The 23144-nt window shown below is 46.1% G+C and overlaps 1 non-coding gene across 1 annotated transcript; it reads left to right on the top strand.

The window, feature by feature from the left end:
• Window positions 1-16254: 16254 nt before the first annotated feature.
• TRNAV-UAC (transfer RNA valine (anticodon UAC)) lies at window positions 16255-16327 on the top strand. The gene has a single exon. It is a non-coding gene; the product is annotated as a tRNA-Val (tRNA).
• The last annotated feature ends 6817 nt before the right edge of the window (window positions 16328-23144 follow it).

Below are 23144 nucleotides of genomic sequence, written 5' to 3'. Positions count from 1 at the left end.
GCTGAGAGTTGTCACCCATCGTAACACTTTAAAAGCCATTGGGCTATGGTTCTTTGCATAAAAGCCACATGGGAACATCGCATGAGCAGGAGAACACGGAAGATGAGCAATAGCAGGGCAGGATTCATGTCCTAACAAAACCCTGACTGTAACACCAGCAAAATAGCATCAGAAAGACCCCAGAGCTCATGTAACCCTACCGCTGCAAATGTACATGCAATTTCTGAGGCCAACGCTGAGATCTACAGAGGTCCTCTTGTATCTTGGTTCAGGGTCCGTTTCAATGGTTTTGAACTCTAGTTTGCATTAGAAACAATGGAAGATCGCTTTGAAGTGCAACTTTCCAGATTCCATGTGAAGAGTCTGACTCAGCAGTTCTGGTGGTGGTGGTGGTGGTGGTGGTGGTGGTGGTGGTGGTGGGGATGGATCTGCAACCCAGATAACAGCGGGGAAGGAGAGAGGAGGGACTGATGGGTTGTGGTAAGTGAAATATGCAGTGGCGATTTAGCTTGGTTTGGTTCGAAGTTAAGAATTTATTGAGGACTTAGCATGGGCAGTTAGGACATCACTTAATCCTCACTACACCCTAAGAAGTGGGGGGAAGTGCTATTATTAGTCTCATTTTACAGATGAGAAGACGAAAGCCCTAAGGAATTAGATGTCTTTCCCAGATCACATAGCCGGTCAAGGCAGAACTGAGATTTTAAACTGGGTTTGTTTGGCTCGGACTCCCATATCCATGCTGGTATCTGGTATTCTGTGTTGGGGATGGTGAATGTGGACTGATGAGTGGTTGGATGGGTTGCATGTGTGAAAAGGGATGATTCTAAGATGCTGTTGATGATGTCTGGGTTTATGTTGGTATTTGTAGATTGAATTTTGGAGCCAGGTTGCCTGATTTCTTTCTTTCTTCTTTTTTATTGAAGTACAGTCAATTACAATGTGTCAATTTCTGGTGCATAGCACCATGTCTCAGTCATGGGATGGATGTGTACAGGGAACTCAGTGATATTTGGGGAGAGGAAGGAAGGAAGGGGGAGGAGAGAGAGAGAAGAAAAAGAAAAGTACTTAGCATATCACCTGACGCATAGTAATAGAAAAAACATACTACTACTATTATTATTAAAGAAATGGATCTTATTTTTTTTATTGAAGTACAGCCAGTTACAATGTGTCAGTTTCTGGTGCGCAGCACAATGTCCCAGACATGCATATACATACACATAAGGAAATGGTTTTTAAATTCCTACTCTAAACCAGGCATTTTGCTAAGCTAGATTTATCAGCCTTACAGCAGAGCATATCTGTATGTTCCTTTAAACCATTGTTGTATTTGGGCTGAAAAAGTTAGGGGGACACAGTAGGAATCCCTAACTCTTAGGGCTTATTGAATTTAGGACTCACAGCTACATTTTCAATGTATTTAGGAAATTCAAATTTCACTGGAACCTGTCCCGTGCACACAACTCATTCTCCAAGGCCACACCAGACAGAGTGACCAAACAGATGGACTCTGCATTGCACCCAGGAGTCCAGCCAACTCCGGCTGCGCTGGCCACATTGGAGAATCTCACAGAAGTTAGGTAGAATTTCCAAATTTGCAAGGGAGAGTGAGATCCTGAGTCCCACTTCCAATTTTGAATCGCGCAGGTTATAGGTTTCAAATGGACTTTCTCATTGTTTGTTTTTGCTTAGCACATTTGCTCCTTTTCTTCTGGGACAAGGAGACATCATCTGGCACCTCTGCCAACCTCATCATCACAATTATCCGCTTGGCAGACGATGGTTGCTTTGGAGAACAGACACAGCTCCCCTAGGGAGTCACGCATACGCACCCCTCTTCTGCAGGTTTGTGGGCCTTGGTGAGGAGGCGACAGGAGGGGTTCTGTGGACCTGGAGAACTTTTAGGACTTTTCACTCTTTCGCCTGCTTGAATTAGCAACTGGGCAGAAATGCCCTTCAACCAAGACTGAAACCAGGGCAACTCCCAAAGCAGAACCATGGTCTGCGTTAGAAAGAAATTCTGAGTCCTCTCTTGGGCATCTGCAATGAGATTTTCAAGAGGGCAGTGCCAGTGACTTGCTCCTCCTTGAAAATATCCATTCTAAACAGACTTGGAACCTGTCAGCCCAGGAGTCAGGTCTTTCCTGTCCTCCTTGTATTGGCAAAATAAATACTGGAATTCAGTTCACTTCACAAAGACTTAGAGAACGTTAGGTCCGATGTGTGGTGGTTACCATGGTAAACAAGCCCCTTCTCTCATGGGGCTCGTTGTCCCATGGGAAATAAAGTCAGGGAAATAATTCATCACAAGTCAGTGTGATGAGAGCTAGGTTGTTATAGGGCAGTTTTTTGAAACTCAGAGATGTTTACCTAATCCAAATTCAGGTAGACAGAAAAACCTACCAAAGGAAGAGGTATCTTAATTTGAATCCTGAATGAAAATATACCTGAAAGAACCCTGAACCGGAAGTCTGGGATCCAGGTTCCTTTTTTTTTTTTTTTTCTTTTCTTTTTTTTTGAGTTATTAGCTTTGGAAACATGGACAAGTCATTTAACATCAAAGAACATTAGTCTCTATCTTAGAAATGGGGATAATAATACATCTCAAAGGATCAGGTAACAAAAACATATGTGCAAGTGATTGGTAAATTCCAAAGCATTCTGCAGAGTGCCAAGGGAAGGTATATGAAGTACCATTGCTGTCAGTATTCTAGCATCCCAGCCTGTGTGTGCTTGGATTGGCGCCAGAAAGTTTGGCTTTGCCTTCTCCCAGTACCATTCATCTTTGAAAGTGCTTAAAGTCACTTTGCAACCAAGATCCACAAATGGAAACCCAAATTTATTGCCGGCTTAACTCTGCTGATATTCAGTCTTCTCTCCCACCACCCCCCAATCTCTGACCCTGTAAGTTTTTTTTTCCCCCTACTTCCTCATACTTTCCTAGGAAGCAAAAGAGACTGGTCCATAAATATTTATCAGTATGCTTTGTGATTTGTAAGCAGTTTTGAGAATAAAATCGTACTATTTCAAGCATCAAGGTTGAATAGCTTTCAAACTAAAACCAAGCTCTATTGCGAAGCAAAGAGGAGGAGCAGGCTTTTCCGTGGCTGTACAGCGAGATTTATTTTTGTGTCTCATCTTTCATAACGCGTAGCAGCTCTCTCACGTCACGGGGCAGCCCTTTTCACCTATCAACTTTGGAGGCACCAGAGTTAAAGATCTCTTCTCCTCAGTGGAGAAGTACATTTTTCCACTAATGAATGTAACAGTGTCCAGTGTGTTCCTCTCCAAGTGTGATGCCTGGAATCACCTCTGAGGCAGAAAACCAAGCTCCAGACACCCTGGGCCCAAAGCCCAGAAAACCAATGTCAGTTTCCTTGGTATATTTGGAAGAAAGAAAACATCCAACATGAAGGGTGAGCAGAGAAGGCAAAAGATGGCTTGCGAGGGAATAAAAGAGGACCCACTCACTAGGTGTTAACCTATGGTGACAATGCTCGTAGCCTGCACCATGTTGTCTCAACTCAAGATAAGCAACTACTCTGTCTTCGAGACAACTTTTCCAGAAAATCTCCCATCTAGGTGAAGAGTTTTTTATCCAAATATTAGACTTCAGAAAGCTAAGGTAACAGCTACCTCTCACCTCAACACACCCTCCACACTTGCTTAATCTGACTAAAAACTCAACTTGCTAAAATAAAGTTAAAGCAGTGGGTTGGGGGAAGAGTTAGTGGAGGGTTTTGTTTTGTTTTGTTTTGCTTTCAGAAAAGGTTGTCATTCATTAAAATCCAGCTGAAGACCTTTGGGGCCAGATGTTTCCATCTGGGGCTCCTTTACATGAGAATAGTGCAAAACAGTTAAAAACTTGAATTCTGGAATCTGATTATGTTAACTTTAATTGTTCATGAAGGGTTTGGTGAAAAAGCAAATAGATGAATGAAGTGAAATTTTCAAAGATTTATCGTGGTTTTTTTTTTTTTTTCCTATCTAGTCTGCCCCTATGGAAAATAAGGGAGAAATGTCAGTTTATTACAGTCCTCTTGTAAGTATCCACGTCCTAGATATTTCTTCTGTGCAGTCTCTCATGTTGCCTGATGCCTTCCCTGTCAGCATGACCTATGCTCCAAACTTCCACTTTCAAAACTTACCTGTGTTGCTTTCCATTCATGAAGGAGATTAGATTTTCAAATTTTCAAGGTTAAAAACTAACTTCCTGGTAAGCTCACCTGCGATTTAATAGTTGTTGACTCCTGGTACCAGTATGCCAGCCTTAACTACATTTTATAGGAGCTTCGTTGAGACAAGTGCCTTCATGAACGGGATTATATGTCTAATTCTAGATTGTTCAGGAGGCCAGTGGAAATGTAATCTGGAGTGCAGAAGCTCTCTAGTCTTCAGATCATTCAGCCTGCCATCTAGATCTAGTTAGCAATAGCGTTCATACGTAGGAAATAACTGAGAATAAAGATAGCGTCAGTCATTCAATTTTCAAAACTCAAGTCTAGGCCACTGGTGCCAAAAGCCTCATAAATGAGCAGCTGCCTAAAATGAATATTGTGCTTTATGTATTTCAATGCATTAATCTTAGAAAACTGAACCAAGAAGACAGGAAAGCTGTTTCCGTATTCTTTGAAAGTCCAGATCTTCCGAGTGCGCTCCTCCGTTTGGTTTTCCTGCATCTGTTAGTTTGCTGTGGGCTACCAGCATGCCAAGATGTAAATGATCATTACACGTTAAATAGACCATTTTTGCTAAAGAGAAGGCTCAAAGGGAAGATAAGGGGTGGGGGGGCAGAAATCTGCTATAGGCTGCGTATGAAAAGAGGTAGCTGTGAAGGACGTGATTTGAGGTGGAGGAAGCTGAAGAAAGAGAGCTTCATGTTTGAGCCCATCTTTCAATTTTTAGAGGAAGATGAATACTGAGCTTAACACAGATGGAGAAGAAAGAAGAGCAGAAAAGTGGCAATGCGTGGTGGAGAAAGCAGGTCTTTGAGTAAAGACACCTGCTCTGCCACTAATAGGATGCTTTGATGGGAAAAAGATGCTTTGGAACCCAAGTCTGGATTCACATGAAGGATGAAGATGTTGGATCAAACAGTCTCCAGAGGCCCTTGGAGGAATGCTCTGATGCTTGAGGACTTCAGAACCCTACTTGGGCTGCTTTGAACCTATCAGCTCGGTGATTAAAATCTGCACTTAGACACTCTTTCCTTTTGTGCCATCTCAGGGCGCCTAGCAGTAGATGAGGCACAGGGGTCAGTTCCCAGGTTTTGGGATCTAAGGAATGTTGTCTCACTTTCTCAGCATTGATGCCAATTGTGTATTTTGGTTTATGATGCGTAAAACAGATTGTGAGAAGTAAACCCTCCGAGCTGTGCTGCAGAACCATTAGACATGGCATTTCACCTGCAGGTTACGTTTTTTAAAGGATTTGTCTGTAGATGCCTCGTGGAAGCCAGCCACAGTCATGTGATGTGCTTTGGACCTTTTAAATGGGCCATGTTTCTGGCTGAAAGGGAGTCCAAGCAAGCTCTGATCTTTGGAAACAGTGGGAATAATACAGAGCCTGGAAAATCTCTGCAGTTGGGCTGCTTTTGTCCCAGTCATTCATTCATTCATTCAACAAACTTCTACTGAGGACCTATTATGTACTAGGCATTGTGCGAGGCATTGAGGAAGCAGCAGTAAGACAAACTTACCCCAATGAAACTTCCTATGTAAAGGGTACTATGTCAGTTCCGTGGGAGATAGCCTAGAGCTGGAAGTCAGGGAAGTTCTTCCTCAGCACTAGCACCTGAGAATTGAAAGCCGGGTCTCCTGCCTCTCCTAAGCCTTCCATTTCTTTCAGTATTCCTCATATGAGCTATTTCCCATTCCCTACCTCTGAACACACTACAGTTTATCAAGGTCCCCTTTGAGTGGGACATCAGACTTTGTGAAACCCAGATGTATCTGATCTGGAAAGAAGGAAAGAGATTCCCGCAGCAGGCTAGTGCCTTCAAGACTGTGAATCCTTCTTGGGGTTGGGGTCTTGAGGTTTTACAGAAAAACTGGATGGAGCAGAAAAGGTGATAACCATCAGGGCGTTTTACAGGGTGCTGCATTCTTTTCGACCTTGCCGATCTCCCTGGCGTCACAGAGGAACTTTGGAGCAGTCTATCCATGCTTCTGAGATTATCAGCCCATTGCCTCCTTCCTGGTTAAAGCTACTGGATGTAAGGGAAAAGTCTGGCAGTTGTTTAGCATAAAAGCGGTAAGGGAGAGAAAGCAAATTGCAAGATTTCTTAGAAAGAATCAGCAAACGAACAAAACATAAATACAAAACAGAAACAGACTCACAGACATAGAATACAGACTTGTGGTTGCCAAGGGGGTGGGGGGTGGGAAAGGATAGACTGGGATTTCAAAATGTAGAATAGATAAACAAGATTATACTGTATAGCACAGGGAAATACATACAAGATCTTATGGTAGCTCACAGCAAAAAAAAAGTGACAATGAATATACATATGTTCATGTATAACTGAAAAATTGTGCTCTACACTGGAACTTGACACAACATTGTAAAATGATTATAAATCAATAAAAAATGAAAAAAAAAATCAGCAAACAGTTTTAGCATCAGGGAAGTCGGTTCGTTCGTTTCCCACTCCTTCACACCTGCAGGACTTGTTAAAATACAGATTGATGGGCCTGAGCCCAGAGTTTCTGAGCCAGCAGGTACACTGACTGAAACACCTGGCACGGGCCAGGCTCTGTGCTGGGCCCTGGGGATACGGGAGTGAACACGCTGGACCCTGTCTTCCCAGATTTAACAATTTGATGACGGAGGCATACCTTAAACAACGTTCTGATAGATACAGTTAATTTTAAGACAGTATCACATTCAGGCCCCTCTCCCCCCCAGGATATCATTAAACCCTGTACTGGCTCTCAGACTTCGGTGGATGTAGACATTATCTGCTGTGATGGGTGTTAAAATAGTGCACATTCCCCAGGCTCTACCATCAGCGAGCCCCAAAGGTCTGGGGTGGAGCCAAGAGCCTGAATGTTTCCCACATTCCCCAAATCACCCTATTGTCGGTGGCCTTCCTCCCACACTCTGGGAACAGTCCTTTATGAAAAGGCATCACTCTCTGCTGTTGGCTTCTTAAGGCAGTCTCCTAAGTTGAGTAGACCAGACTGTCTTTCCTTCCATTTTAATAAAGGAGCTCCTCAAAATTAAATCTCTCTGCTTCCCTCTCTTCTTCTGGTATTTCAGCAGCCTCCAGGGAGCTGTTTTCATTAAGTAATTCACGGAGAGAACACCTGTTCAGGTGGTGCCTTGGCTTTATTTGGAAAATGATGATTAAAAACCCAAGTCTCACTCTTTCTGGGAGGAGATGGGACAGGTTTGTCCCATCTGAAGGCACAGGTAATATTTGTCGAATGGGAGGGTGCGGGTTGGGGGGAATGTCCCCTAGACTGGGTTCTGTTTTCCAGCAGCCTCTGGTAATATTGAAGCATGTGAGGAAGGCACAGGGGTCTGATCTCCTGTGACCATCGTGTCACTGAAGGGGACTATGTGGGACTGTGTGAGAGAATAATCCTAAAATGACTTATGGGCTCACTGGTACAGGATGAGTGTAAAAGGAGCAACCTGATGGGATAAATAACTGACAGGCTTTAGTTGCTGCTCCTTCAAGACAAGGGTGCATCATTAAAAAAAAAAAGATAAGGGTGCAAGCGATGATAATGTAGAGATAAATCATCACCAACCCAAGCTGCCCAAGGCCTCTGAGACACTTGCCAACACTGAATCCATCACCTCCGGAAGCAAGACCGTGCCCAGAAGGGTTGCCCTTTTCTCCACATTCCCCACTGACACTCCAGTGCTCCGTTAATGGCCTTTTCCTGTTGGAAGATTTTGCCCCTCTCTGTATGAGAAAGGGCACATGCAGGTCCAGTTCACGTGGTCAGACTAGCTTCACAAGACATTAGCATCATCTGTAACAAGAGAAAAAAAGTCCAACTTCTAATAAAATTAACTGGAAATCATGCCACATAGCAAATGGATAAAAGTTCTTTGACTCCCACTAAGAGAAAATATATATATATATATATATATATATATATATATATATATATATATATATATATATATATATATATATATATCAGACAGAGAGAAAGTAATTGAGTTCCTATCAAATTATGTTATGAAAGTTGAAAAATTGGTGTCAGACTACAGTCTAAAAGGAGACCCTGAAATGCATTCACAATGACTTTTTTTAATTGAAGTAAGTCAGTTACAATGTGTCATTTTCTTGTGCACAGTACAATGTCCCAGTCATGCATATACATACATATATTCCTTTTCATGTTCTTTTTCATTAAAGGTTATTACAAGATATTGAATATAGTTCCCTGTGCTCTACAGAAGAAGTTTGGGGTTTTTTTCTAATCTATTTTTATATATAGTGGCTAACATTTGCAAATCTCAAATTCCCAAATTTATCCCTTCCCACCCCCTGTCCCCTGGTAACCGTAAGATTGTTTACTATGTCGGCAAGTCTGTTTCTGTTTTGTAGATGAGTTCATTAGACAAGATACGATAAACCTCCTAGAAGAAAACATAAGCAAACATTCTCTGACACAGTGACTTTTGGTCCACAATCTTTTGTTAACAGAGCCACATGCCAGTCTCCACAAGTGGTTATCCCTCGGGTCAAAACTCCCCACCCGTTGTGCCATTATGGCTTTTCTCGGCATTCATTCACAAATGTTTATGGACCATAATGCATGCAGAGGACAGACTGAGTCACTATAGGAAGGCACAAAATTCAGTCACAGAAGAATGCCCTCCCCATTCGGGGAGACAAGGTGTATGGAAACCACATCATCCTATCATAGACCTAAAGCCAACTGTCCACATCCTTACCGGCGGCTTCCACAGTGAAGAGATGGGAACAATCAGAGAAGGCTTCTTGTAGGAAGCAAAAGAAAATCTCGCAATGAATCGTGAAGGACAAGCAGTCATAATTTGCTGAAGAGGGACCAGGAGTCCATTCTAAGCAGAAGATCCAAAAGGCTGAGCTTTTTCATCAGGTAAGTCTTTCCCTGATGAAACTTGGGAATTACAGAAAATAAGGTCTGTCCTGAATTATCAGATAAGTGCAAAATTAAAATAAGTATCTTCCACTGATTAAATTGGCAATATGAAATGATGATCAGCAAAGTTGGCAAATCCTGCTTTGGGGTTGTTTGTGACTTGCTGTAACTTTTCTCCAAGGACACTGGGCAATGTGTGTCAGTGGCTTGAAATGTGTTACGTGCTTGAAGATAAAAATGCCACTTCTACAAAACGATACGGATATTGCTAAACATAAAGAACTCCATTTTAGAATTTTTGTAAAATGGAAAAAATACAAAAACCTATATGTCCAATAGTTGGGGACTGGCTAAATTAGGATACATCTATGTGACGAGATAGTGGGGTGACTATTTAATAACTCAGAAAACATTCCTCACAACTGATGAAGAATATGATCCAGTTTTGGCTTTGAAAATACTTTATATACATTAAGAAAGAATCTAAAAGTCTAGAAATCAATCGATGATTCTGAGTTGTAAAGTTCAGGGTGATCTGTAATTTTTTTTTAACTTCTCTGTCACAGCCACACTTTCTGTAATAATCATGTATAACTTCAGAAACCAGAAAAACATGAAAAGAATGTTTTCTAGAGGTTGAATGGGTAAAAGGTCAGTGTTTTCACTGCTCATAGGTTCAGTTCCACGGTGTGGCCCCGCCTACCACTCCGCCCTCATCTCTCATTGTCCTCCTGCCAGCCCTCTCACCATGAGCCATGCCGGTATCCAGGTTTTTCCCCATTTCCTTCTACCACAGAGCCTTGATATAGTGAATTATATTATTTTTGCAGCTATTCATGCCCACCCTTTTCCCTGTAAGAGGATTACCTTCCTGACAGTTGCCATGTACCTTGCTAGGTCCCCAGTGTTGAGGACTATACATCCCTGTCCCATTGGCTTTGAGCTTTGGCCAAAGGCATGTAAACAGACCTGAGAAGGCCGCACTCAGTCAGAAGCCTTCAGAGTCATGGCGGGTCCCCACCAGTGCTCTTGGCCTTTCTTTATGCTACAAGAATGCCATGTCTCACACAGGGGGCTGTTCCTTCAGTCTGAGCCCCCGAATGAGAACCAGAGTCATAGCCCAGGCAAAGCTACAGTCACCCTACTGCCTAGTTGTAAAATCAGCAAGTAATAAACCTTGACAGTGTAAGCCACTGAGACATGAAGGTCATTTGTTACTGCGACAAAGCTGACTAATACATAAGGCACACGGCATTTCTCTATCTGGAATATTCTGACAGGCCATCCCCACTGCATGTAGCTAACTCCATCTCTTCCTTCACATCCCAGTTCTACTGTAACCCTTGGACCAGGTCAAATCCCTTCTCCCATGCTCTCTCCACACCAGGTACTGTTCCTTCTTAATACTTAGCACAGTCATAATTTCACCAGTTTTGTGTCACTGTTCAGCCGATATCTGGTCTGCCAGCAGGCTATGAGCTCCTTCAGAGCAGGGGTCATGGCTGTGTGTTCACCCGTTGTATCCCCAGGACCTAGCGCAGTTCTTGACACATAGTACATCCTCGATTGAAAAAAAAAAACTATTTAAATGGCTACAGGAAGGAAAGCCTGAGTAAGCTAATACAGAACCTAAAACACAGAGGTGAGAAACATAAATCCAATGAAGCAAATCTTTGGAAGACATTACTGGTCTTCAGGTGAGAAAACATCAAGAGTCTTATACTGCAAATAAATACGTGGTCACAGTGTTCAGGTTTTCCTGAATAATAGTAATAATAATAATGTTTAAGCACTTCACTTCACCACTGTTAAAAGCATTTTATACATATTCATTCATATCATCCTGGTAGCAGCCCTGCAGTGTAAGTGCTTCTGTTATCCCAGAGGGAGGAACAGCACTTTGCCCAAAACCACAGCACTGGGAGCTGGTAGAGAAACGGTTTGTAACCACTAGATACGCAGCCATTCCTTTGGTCTGAAGGGTTCGAGTGCTGGGAAAGTCGGGCAGAACTGCGTCGACGAGGCAGACAAACATTTATCCTGAGCTTTCCCGTTGCATCACCTGGGGTCACCTGAGCTGCTGACGAGGTGGGGTGGCCGGCCCCAAGAGTGAAAACAAAGCACACAGGTTTCCCCACACCCCTCTCATCAGTGGATGCCCACCCAGTGCCGTCCGCCAATTCACGGGTAAGACGGCGCCAGCAGTCACTTCCTCATCAACGCAGCTCAGACCTCTTCGCACCCCTCGCTGTGCCTCGCACAGGCCCCTGCACACAGTAGGTGCTCAGTGGATGTGCTTTGAATCAAACGGCCATGTAGTTCTTGCCTTATGATGAGAGTGACGGGCAGGGACCATCATAGGAGATCTAGTTGCTGGGATGATAACTCCATTTGGGGGAGCAGGTGGGATGTGAGACTCTCATTCTAAAACTAAACTTGACTCAAAAAATAAGGAATTTGAACACTGATTGCCTCAGCCAAGGGGCAGAAAGAGGAACTAATTGTGGGGCCCACATCCCTGGTTTCTTCCCCAAAAGTAGGGGTATGGTGAAGGAGAATGAGCCTGTGGAGGGGCGGGGGGGGGGTATTTGCTTTGGGACAGGTGGTGTAGTGGGGCAGCAGCGTGAGGTCTGGGCCTCAGGTGGGAGAAAGGGCCGAACTCGAGCTTAATGTCTTTGGCGTTGGCTGACGTGATCAAGGGTTCGACGGTGCCATTTCCAAGGCCTCTTACAGCTGCAGGACCTGTGAGGCTCATGCTGCGACCCCTAACAAGGCTCATTTATGAGGGGGAGGGAGGGGGAAGATACTGGAGTCAGCTGCAGAATTCCTGAGGGCAGGGGTAAAAGAGTGAATTGGAAACAATGGAGAACAGCTGGTGGTCAGCTGAGTTTAAAGGACTAAGTAAGTATAGTTCAGTGGCACAGCGCATGAGGTCCTGGGTTCAATCCCCAGTACCTCCATTAAAAAAAAAAAAAAAGACACCAAGAAATGCCAAGCTGGGGGAGGGGAGCTTCAGCCCATTCTCGGGCAAAATTCCTTTAAAGTCCAGGTGCCAGACCACCCACCGCAGAATCACCTACGGAAATTTTTAAAAATACAGACTCCCGAGCCCTCCTGGAATCTCAGAGTTTCATGCAGAGATCTGCATTCTTAATACCCAGACAATGCCTGTGAATCCTAAAATCTAGAAACCTCTGATCTGCAGGGAGAGAGAATACTTGCCAGGGAAGGGAAATAAAATCCCAAATGCTTAGAGTTGAGACCTGAGTAAGGATGCCTTTTTTCAAGGATAAGTTAATGCCTTATGTTAAGCCCACCTGTGGATTGAGTGGAACGGCAATTAATCAGGATGACTAAGCACTTTTTGTAATAGACGGGGGTGTGCGTTGTTAAACTCTCCTTGCTGCTCTCCCCAGTACTTCGCCCAGAAAGAAATACTCTCCTTTTGGCCTGTCTTCCCTTTCCACTGAGAATAAAGGTAGCTGCCGCCCCGGTCCTGAGAAAAGCTGGACCCCGGAAGTCAGGATGCGATACAGCCACGTCTCTGGCAGAGAGATGGAGCTCCTTGGCCTGGATTGAAGCCACCCTGTAAAACCGCTAGAGAGAGCCCAGCCCTCATCTCCTGACCCTTGGCCTTCAAATTCCTACAGTTTGTAAATTAATCACCAGAAAATGGATACTTTCAGCTGGACCAAGGCCCCAAGTTCTGGCCCTCACCCACCCAGGGGCTCGCTCTTAAAATACACTGGAGGGGCCGCAGCGGGGCTGGGGGAGACCAGGGCAGGCACCTCTCTGGGGTGAGCTCTGGGCTCCTGAGCCAGTTAGGGCTGCTCTGCCTGGGAGCCTTGGAGAAGGAGGGTGGAGATGCAGGGCTCCACGAGAAGCCTGGAAGCCTGGGACGGGCGGGGCCCGGCAGGTTCCTGCAGCGAGAGGAGGCGGGGGTGGAGGAATTGCATTCAGGTGTGTGACTCTGGAAGGCTAGGCTTCAAAAGGCGTTGGTGCTGCTCCTCCAGCCAGAGAGGAAGGAGGCTCTCCCACTACCTCTTAGGCCCCTTCGAGGCCTGAGAGGCGATGGTAGTGCCCAGTCTCCCTCTGGCCAATGACCCACCAGAATCAAAGCCCAGGGAGTACCTGACCAGCACCGACCGGCCCGTCATAGCTGTGGCACCAGCACCAAGGAGAGGAGGTAAGCACCCTGCTTGATGCTTAGACCGGGAGGGCAGTGTTCTCAGCTCTCCCCACTGCCTGCTGGCCTGGGGCAGAGGGGCTGCTTCCGAGGGAACCTCTGAGTGCTGGGGGCTGCCGCTGTGTCTCCCACCAGCCACCTGCAGCTCCGGGCTCCCAGGGCACCTCCTCCCTCAATTTGGGGAGCTCTGTGCTCACGCTGGAAGGCCCCATGCATCCAGGTGACGGGGGTCTGAGGGCAGCTGCAGGTGGTGATAGTGGTCACTATACATGGTCTTGGCTTTTTCCATGGCCGACAAGCAAACAGCGTCTGCCTTTGCTGCCTACAGCTTGGAAAGAATGACCTGTACAGAAAGCCTGTAATATGCAGTCTTCGGTTGTTACTTTTCCTATTTCGGGGCCTCTTTCCAAAAGCTTACAAAGCCGTTATGCAGGATTTTGAAAGAAGTAAATTGTGTGAGGAAGACTGAGAGTGAGACAGAGTTGGGTTTTCGATGGCGATGGATAAAACAGTCACGGTGAGAGCTGCTGGAAAGCTGGCAATTTGCAAAACACGCGGGTAAAGGGCTCTTCGGCTTGGTGCAGCCAGTGGGACAGGTGTCGGTAATGCCCACAGTTAGTGACGAGGATGCCGAGTCCCAGGGAGGCTCACTGAGCCAGACCAGGTTAGCTGTCTCAGGACGCGCTCCCGACTTAGGCCGAGGAGGTCGTGTTCAGCCGAGGGTCTCTGAGAGGCAGCGTGCACAGGTGAAAAGAGGCTTTACAAGGAGGCTTTCTCCATCTCCTGTTGCCGTGTTCAGGAGCTAACTGAGACCTTGGTCTCTACTTCTCAAGCCTCAGTAATCCCTCGTTGTGGTCAGCAATATGTAATCACCATGGTCTGTGCACTTAGAATTCAGACCGTAGCTGGGCAGTGGAGCTGGTCTTCAAACTCCAGAGGAAAGGGAGGTGTTGGAGAGCCAGACACTGAACCAGTGCACTATGGTCACTACGAATTAAACACAACCCCCCCCCCCAAATGGTTTATCAGGCCTCGTGTGACTCCAGCCCTTGCCTCATCCCCAGCTTCACCTACTACCGGTGCCCTCAGTCCGCGGTGAGCCAGCGACATTGCCTGCCTCTGTCCTTTCCCTCCTCAGGGCCTGTGGTCTTCCCTCTGCTGGGAGCACGTTCCCTTGGGCTTATCCTGTATTGGGGTCCCTTTTTTCAGGAAGGCTGCAGCTCAGACTTGGCCTGTGAAAGAGGGCTTCCCAGAGCAAAGAAGCACCACCACCACCCAGATCACACTCCCTCCCCATGCTGATTGTCTTCATTACACTGCCGACCATGTGAAACTCCGTCATCTCGTTTATTTCCTCTCCTCCGGCTAGAACTCTGTGCGGGTAGGGACCGTCCGCGTTTCCTGCCTGCTGGACACTGCTGGGTGCCCAGGGCTTAGCAGATCTCCCAGTGATAACAGGGGTGGGCTGATGTTTGGTGAGTGAGTAATGGAAGGGTTTGGGGAATACCATGACCACCAGTTTGCCTGCCTCTCACCCCACACCTCGATTCAGTCTCCCTTGGGAAGGCAAACGTCTCGGTCTAGAAACTGGATTAAGGAGCGCACCAGGGGCAACTGATTCCATTCTTGGAGTAGCGTGTGGAAAAACGCCAAATGGCATCGAGTGGATTTCGTTCCCTGAGAAACAGCGAGGTACTGATAAGGCTGGCTCTGCTGGCCGGCCTTGATAAGCCACACTGCCTGTGACTCAGCCCAGCAGGCTCTCTGGTGCCCGTGGCATTGACCTTCGCCATGCCTGGGGTACTCGGCATGCCAACGGGATTTCCCAGAGCTGAGAGGGCATCCTGCCAGCCCTGCTTCATCAAGCCTCTCATTCAAGTTCCCAGCAGCCTTTGCTCACACATCTTTTGCTATTTTGGGTGCCCTTCCTTTATAGGATAGGAAGAGGCCCATATTTGGGAACAGGGGGGCCCAAGGGTTTCTCTGGGCTCTACCAATCTCTGCAACTGGGGGCCAGTCCCTTAGTGCCTCCACTTCTCATGTGTCTCCTCTGAAAATGGAATGAGAACAGCTGCCCTCCGTAGCCCGGAAGGTTGCTGTAAGGTGATGCCAGCCCTTTGCAGAGTATTCAGTGTGACAGTGTTGGAGAAACCAGTGGAGTAAAGCTCTGCTCACAAGCACCCGGCCCTGCAAGCGGTGAGGAGCAGATAGTTTGTAGGGAAGTGTGTTCGTTTTGGAGAATTTGACTTGCAGCAAATCCACAATTCCAAAAGACATCCCTCAGGAAGAGACTTGTCTGCAGGATTCCTCCTCCTGGGCAGCTACCTCAGGAATCGACTCATGCACTTTGATTAACAGCCAGCCTGTTTGCTTTGCAGCAAGCAGCCTTCGGATCCAGCCCAGTGACACTTCCTCCTTGGCAGGCACACAGCACTTGGCAGAATTTCACATGCTGCTGGTTTTTACGGGTCCCGTCTTGGTCTTACGTGTTCTTCATTGTAATGTGCGGTACGCCTTCCTGGCATCAGCCCTGGGCCTGCCTCTATTTGACTTAAGGGACGTCTGATGTTCCTGTCTGACCCTCAGATGGTTCTGTGATTCTTGTTTTAAGGCAGTCCTTACCTTAGGCTCCTCTCCCGTGTGCTTTTCTTGACGTCCAGATTTTTTTTTAATGCCTTTTTTGAAAGCAAATAGATCTCTGAATTAGGAGCCAAACCAGAGGCCTGATGATTTTCTGAGGAGGAAGGGGTCTGTAAGCAAAGTTGTATCATGGGAAGAAAAATGACCTTACGTGTCCGGAGACATGGGCTTGAATCCTGGCCAGGTTTCTCAGTAATCCTCTCCCGACTCCTTGGGCCATGGTGGGAGACACAGCCATATTAGCAGCGGACTTTTGTTGCGGACTTAGTGTTAAGAGGATTCCTTGGATAAGCTCACTTCATGTTCATACTGACTATTTCTTTTTCTGGAAGTGAGGGAGGGTATGGCTTAGTGGTAGAGTGTGTGCTTTACATGTACAAGGTCCTGGGTTCAATCCCTAGTACCTCCATTTAAAAAAAAAAAAAAAAAGCCAAAATCTAATTATCCCCGCCAAAACAAAACGAACAAAAACAAAAAATTTTTTTTTTTTTTTTTTTTTTTTTTTTTTTTTTTTTTTTAGAGAATTTTAAGTTTTTGGAAATGGGGAATGTGAGACTCAGGCTGCAAGGTCATCAGGTAACAAGCGATGGAACCCAGATTCGAGCACATGCTGGTTGACAGAAGAGTACGTGCTTTTGTCTGCCAGGTGCATTGCCTTCTACTGGGCCGCACTACCTTGGGGTCTCTCTCCATACCCAGTTGGACATCCCTGGGCCTGCCATCCCCACAGGATGCTATCCAATGAGACAATGCTGTTGAAGGTCCATGGAAACGATGCAGGGTCATTTCACCATTTCCCATACGTCTTGGTTACCAAGACTTAGAAAAATGTTCTACAGGTAATTTCTTTTCTCCAAGTGGCCTTTCAAGAAAATGACAAATATTTTCAAAAGAAAAAAAGAAAAGCAAAAAGGTGTATCTTGCCAAAAGGGAACATGAAAATCATCCGCCCTTACCCAGAGAAGAGGTTTTCTACCAAGCTGAACCCCAACTGTTTTAAATTCTTTAAATCCTGAGGAGAATTTGCAGGTCCTTTATGCTCTGCCAGGGATTAATGATGCAATAAAGACAGTCAGCATTTATTAACTACCTCTTCATACTCACCACTGACAGCATTTTCCTCATGTGAACTCGTGTACAAGAGGCAGTTCTTCACAGTGGTGAGGGCGTGGCCTTGGGGCTTAGAGTGCCGGGCTCAGTCAGTTGCTAGCTGTGTGACCTTGGGTAAGTTTCTCAACCACTCTGTGCTTCAGATTCCCCGCCTGTAAATGGGGGTGTTACTGAAGTTTCCCTCGGTGGTGTTGTACACATTAGCAAAGTGGACACACGTAAGGTACCGAAACAGTGTTGGGTATGTAACATCCTCTCAAATGTTTGCTGCTGCTCCTCTGCCCTCAGTCCCTTAATGAGCGAGGTCCTCTTACTCTCATCCTGAAAGTGTAGAAACTGACAGAGTCAGGTCATAGGGCTGGAATCAGGATCTGAACCTCCAACAGCCTTCCCTCTTGTGTGTCTTGAGCTCCTCAAACTCTAAAGGAAACACACATACCTCTGGGAACTCAATTTGACAGGAGTTCCTACTCCAAGACTCAACCTGCTTTCCCTCCGTGCTTGTAGTTAAAGCTACGTAATGGCCTTTTGTTATCTTAAGGCTGGTGAGTGAAGTGCCTTAAGCGGTGTCTCTAGACTATCATCAACCAGCCAGAACTTTCTCTTCTATTCAGGATTCTGTGTGTGGGCAGGCAACCACACTGGCCTTGGGGTGATAAATTTGCTCATGAAAAGCAATCAATGTCTCTGCTCTTCCCCAAGACAGAGTGCTGATCCGACAAGTTAGGAGACTTGTCTCAGCTCTGTGATAACACTGTCTTGTGCTGGCTGGCTGGCTGAAATCTGTCTGTAGATGGTCTCTTGAGTTAGCATCAATATCATTGTAAGTGACCAGAAGAAACGGGCCAGGGGTCTGCCTTGGGCTGGCCAAGGACAGATAGATGCCAGCAGCTGTGCTCTTGCAGGCGTAGGACCCAGTTAGACTTTGGAGTTCCTGTACCAGCTCACTCTCCCTGGGTGGGGACTTGATGCTGCAGTGTCAGAGCACCACGACCCCCCGAAAGCCCCCGTTCTGCTGCTGCCAGCACCGAGTGTGCTTGGCTCTGAGATGGCTCCCAAATCATGACAGTAATTAGTAACAGCTTCCTTTTATTGAGTCCTTGCTCTGTGTGGGTGCATTTAATGAGTTCATGTACTCCTAACACAACAACACTGTCAAGGAGGTTCCAGTATATCCTCCTAATCTTAAGGAAGAGGAAGACGGCATTTGTACCGCTCACAGGCTCGGCCGAGGGCACCCAGGGGAAAGTCGTGCCACCCGGACATACACCCAACCTATGCGACTCAACACGTGTTCTTCACCTCTGTGCTCAGTGGCCACAAACTCCTCCTGCCTGAATCACCCTCTGAGATGCTTCGATAACATATTCCCCATCAGCCATGGAGAAACCGGTCCTGCTGGGCCACCCCCCTGGGGGATGTAGACAAACCTGCCTCGCCTGGTTTCCCTGGTCCTTCCCGCCCTGGCCCCTGAGCCGGTTTTCCCTTTGCCTCATCTTATCCACACACCTCTGAGCTGCTTAACTACTCAGCTTGGCTTTCTTCCCATAACCGTGTAGTCGCCAGAATACCGCAGGTGGGAAACATGAGGGTGGGGTTTGTCTCTCCAAGGCACCCTCACGCCATTTCCTACCCTTTTGAATAGTAACCCTTCTGAGCCGTTCCCGTGTTTTCCTTCTCTCTTTTTCAGCCTGCTTTAAAAGCAGGCTGGATCTGATCAGGTTGTAAAGCCTGTGTTCAGTGCTGTGAGACAATTCAGTCGTTGGCATTTTAGCTGGAGGACTCGCCTGTGAATTGCGTCCTTTACAAAAGCAGATATAACGATGGTCTGCATGGTGGCTGCCTGTCAAGAAAGTGCCATCCGTTGTAAGCGGCGCTTGTGCGGCTGGGCTGTGAAGAGGAGTCAATGCAGCAAGGAGGTGGGGAAATCTAGTTATGTCTTGGACCCTCAGTGTCTATGTGATCTTGCACAAATGACTTATTTTCCACAGAAGCGTAACACTCACTGCTTTCATTGTGTTCATCTCTACATATATTTACTGATAAGACTTCTACAGTGTTCTGGGCACTGCACTGACATATGTATATACACACACACATAGATATACACATATATACACACACACATATACACACACATTCACACACATTAACACACACACATACATACACACACATATACTATTACCTTTAATTCTCCCAGTAACTTAATGAGGTAAGTGCTACAGTTGTCACCTGAAAGATGAGGAGAGTGCGGTTGGTAAGGTTAAACACCTGCCAAGTGGTGGAGGTGGAATTTGAGCCAGTGATTTCCATGTGAAATTCCATCCCCCAGACCAGGATGAGGCACTGGCTGACGGTCCGATGTGAAATTCTTCCTTTTCTACCACAAGAGCACGCGTAAGTCTTTGTCTTGTGCACAGTCTGCTTTTGCAGCTCGTGCTGAGGGCGTTTTCCAGGCCCCATGTCATAGCACTGCTCCTCCTCTGCCCACCTTCTGATGGGGGACCAGAGCAGCCCCAGCCTGTGCCCCACCATCACTCATTTTCCCTGCAGCCCCGTCTGCGCTCCCTGTCACAGCAAGACACCTCATCACTAAGTGTAAATCTTACATTTTGTTTCCTAACAATTGAGAGATCTTGCAAACAAATGCTTGTACTTACCTCCAAAAATAAAACCATCCGTTTTCTCTTCCTCTGCGAGGCAGGACCGCCAGATACCACTGCATTTCACTCAAGAGAAGCAGAGCTTAGACGCAGGGGAGTTGAATGGGCCACGGAGGCAGGGGCTGGGAGGGGACCAGTAGGATGTAGGCTCAGGAACGTGAGAGTCTCCATCCTGTTTGTCATTATTTCCCGCCCCCCCCCCGGGGGGGGGGGGGGGGCTCTGTGCCAGGAGCTCAAGGGCTTATTCCCTGGATCAGTGCTTTAGCTTCCTTAAAAAAGAGTGTCTATTGCATATTTTTCAGGTACTTGTTTTTGCTTAAGAGGAAACAAAGAAGTGAGGTGGGTAAGTGTCGGGTCATGGAATTACCTCACTTGGGGAGAAGTTTTCATTCAGCCAGTTCTTAAGAGTATTTCTCTGCTTGGCTAGTCTGGAGTTAGTCTGGACTCTCTTGGGGATGGAGCTGGTTATTTCCATCCCGTCTAGAAATGCGGTTTCTCCTGCCCCTGCTTCCCTAGAAGGCCTGCCCACACTCCCCCACTTCGAGTCACAGGTGGAATCTGTCTGGGCAGTGATGGCCTGAGTGTCTCAGGGCCCGACTTTTTCCCCACGTCTCCCTAACTCTCTTCCAGGAAGAGTCCAGGGCAGTAAGATTTCCATTCCTTGAGCACTAACAATGTGCCAGGCTCAGTGCTAAAGACTTCCATATACTACCTCCCTGAACCTTCACAAGCTTTCCACCTCACCACTTTGCACAGGAACAAGGCCCTGACCTGTGGAACATGGGGTGACCTGCCACAGGTCACCCAGCTGGTGGGTGGTGAGCCCTGGCCTCCATGCGAGGACTTGGCGCTCCCAACCGGAGCTCCAGCCATCATGGGCAGCACAGCCAACGCCCCCAACGCTCCCGCCTTCAGCCGAAGTCCATAGCATCCTCCCACATGAGAGGCAGGCTGGCCCTTCTCTGACTTTTCTCAAGCCGGGTACCCACCCACTGAAAGCTGCCGTTTTCTAGAAGGGCAGTCTCCAATGGCCTTACTGTAAGGAGTCTGGGGTTGGTTGGGTTCCCTGTTGGAATCAGTGAGACACAGAATCGCTTAAGGGGCCTGAACCTTCATTCTTGGTTACCATTCTGATAAGGGTGACAGAGGAGGGTCTGCTGTGTGGTCTGACCTAGAGAAAAAGGCCTGGAAAAGGATGCTGCTGGGCACGAGCTATGAGGCCCTAAGGGAAGGCTGCTGTCCCTGCTTAGTGTGTGAAGATGAAGGTCAGCCGGGAGCTCAGGAAGGGGGCAGAAGTGTCCCATGCTTTGGTTCTTCCTGAGCCATGACTTTTTTTAATTTTAGTTTTTTTACTGAAGTACAGTCAATTACAGTGTGTCAGTGTCTGGTGTACAGCACAATGTCCCAGCCATGCATATACATACATACATTCGTTTTCATATTTTTTTCCATTAAAGTTTATTACAAGATATTGAACATAGTCCCCTGTGCTATACAAAAGAAACTTACAAAATCTATTTTTATACATAGTGACTAACATTTGCAAATCTCAAACTCCCAAATTTATCCCCTCCCACCCCCTTTGCCGGGTAACCGTAAGATGTTCACTATGTCTGCAAGTCTGTTTCTGTTTTGTAGATGAGTTCATGGTGTCCTTTCCCTGAGCTGCAACTTTCACATCTGCTGCATGACCAGGGGCAGCCTTCAGTGATGCTTACCCAACATCATTGTTTTGATGTGACTTAGGTTTATTTAAAAGGGAACTACTTTTACAGAAAGATAAACGTACCTCAGTGTTCAAAGCAGCACTACTGACAATAACAAAGATGGGGAAGCAACCATCGGCAGATGACTGGATGAAGATGTGGTATATATGTACAATAGAATATTACTCAGCCATAGAAAATGAAATAATGCCATTTGCAGCAACATAGAAGGACCTGGAGATGGTCATAGTAAGTGAAGTAAGCCAAAGAAAGATAAATACCATATGCTATCACTTATATGTGGAATCTAAGATAAGATACAAATGAACTTAATTACAAAACAGAAACAGACTTGCAAAGAAAACAAACTTATGGTTACCAAAAGGGAAAGGAGGGCAAAGATAAATTATGAGTTTGAGATTAGCAGATACAAACTACTATATATAAAATTAAAAGAACAAGTTCTTACTATATAACACAGGGAACTGTATTAAATATCTTTTAAACTATAACAGAAAAGAATGTGAAACAAAATATATATTACTGAATCACTTTGCTATACACCAGAAACTAACACAACATTGTAAATGAACTATACTTCAATTTAAAAAAGGGAAGCACTTAACTGGAAAATCAGTATTGCTTATCACAGAAGGTAACTACAGTTAAATACGAGGACCACAGAGCACCGTAAGTAAACTCTAGCCAGATGCCGCTGTCTGCTGAAAGCTCTGGCCCTGAGACTAACCCTTGCTTTGTTTCAAAGAACAGTTCAGTATTAACTGGCACCATTTCATGGGTGTGAAGTTTCAGTTTGGGAAACTGGAGGTGGGTGGTGGTGATGGTTACACAACCGGCTGAGTGTATTTAATGCCACTGAGCATACACTGAAGTGACTTAAATGGCAAATTCTATTTGAAACATATTTTACCATTAAAAATGAATAGTTCTTTATGTACAGTTATGAAACAGTTACGAACAGTTATCTCCAAGATACGTTAAGTGAAAAAAGCAAAGTGCTGAACAGTATGACCTGAACACTGTTACTCAGTTTTTTTTTTTTTAAGAACATGTATATACATACATGCATCTCTGCTTGGATAGGCAGTGATCCCGTGGGAAAGATGACAGTAGTTATTGTATCCAGGGAAAGGGCTTCTGGCAATTAGGAATAGGGAGGGAGGGTCACTGCTATTTGATTTGTGTCCTGTGTACATGTGACTCATTCTAATTGACAATTTTTTTAAACCCTTGAAAACTAGCACCACAATGAAAACTAGTACCTTTAAAGCAGTGGTTCTCAGCCTTGCCCTCACCTAGACTCTAGCTGCTCAGAGTGAGGTCACCTGACCTGCAGCACTGGCATCCCCTGGGAGCTTAGGTTTTGTTCGCAGCACAGCCTCTCAAGCCCACCCACACCCATGGAGTCCAAATCTGCACTTACCAAGGTCCCCCAGTGGCTTGCAGGACATTAAAATGTGCAAAGTACTGCACGGAACTAACTCAGAATCTTTGAGGTGGGGTTGGAACCTGGGAACTGACTAAGGCACCACAGGTGTTTCCTCAGAGCAGGTGGCACTGCCGACCATGGACTTAATTAATTGGGAGAACTGAAGGGGTTGAAGTAGAGCCAATTTTCTTAGTATGTGATTCATTCAGTTTTATACCATGTGGGCTCCATGTGCCCCTTAGAAATCACTACCTGTCCCACACTTGGGAGCTCTGGCCAAGAGATGCTCTTATC

Source organism: Camelus dromedarius, chromosome 27 (assembly GCF_036321535.1).
Source record: "Camelus dromedarius isolate mCamDro1 chromosome 27, mCamDro1.pat, whole genome shotgun sequence".
Taxonomy (NCBI): Eukaryota; Metazoa; Chordata; class Mammalia; order Artiodactyla; family Camelidae; genus Camelus; species Camelus dromedarius.
This window is presented reverse-complemented; position numbering and strand designations above follow the sequence as displayed.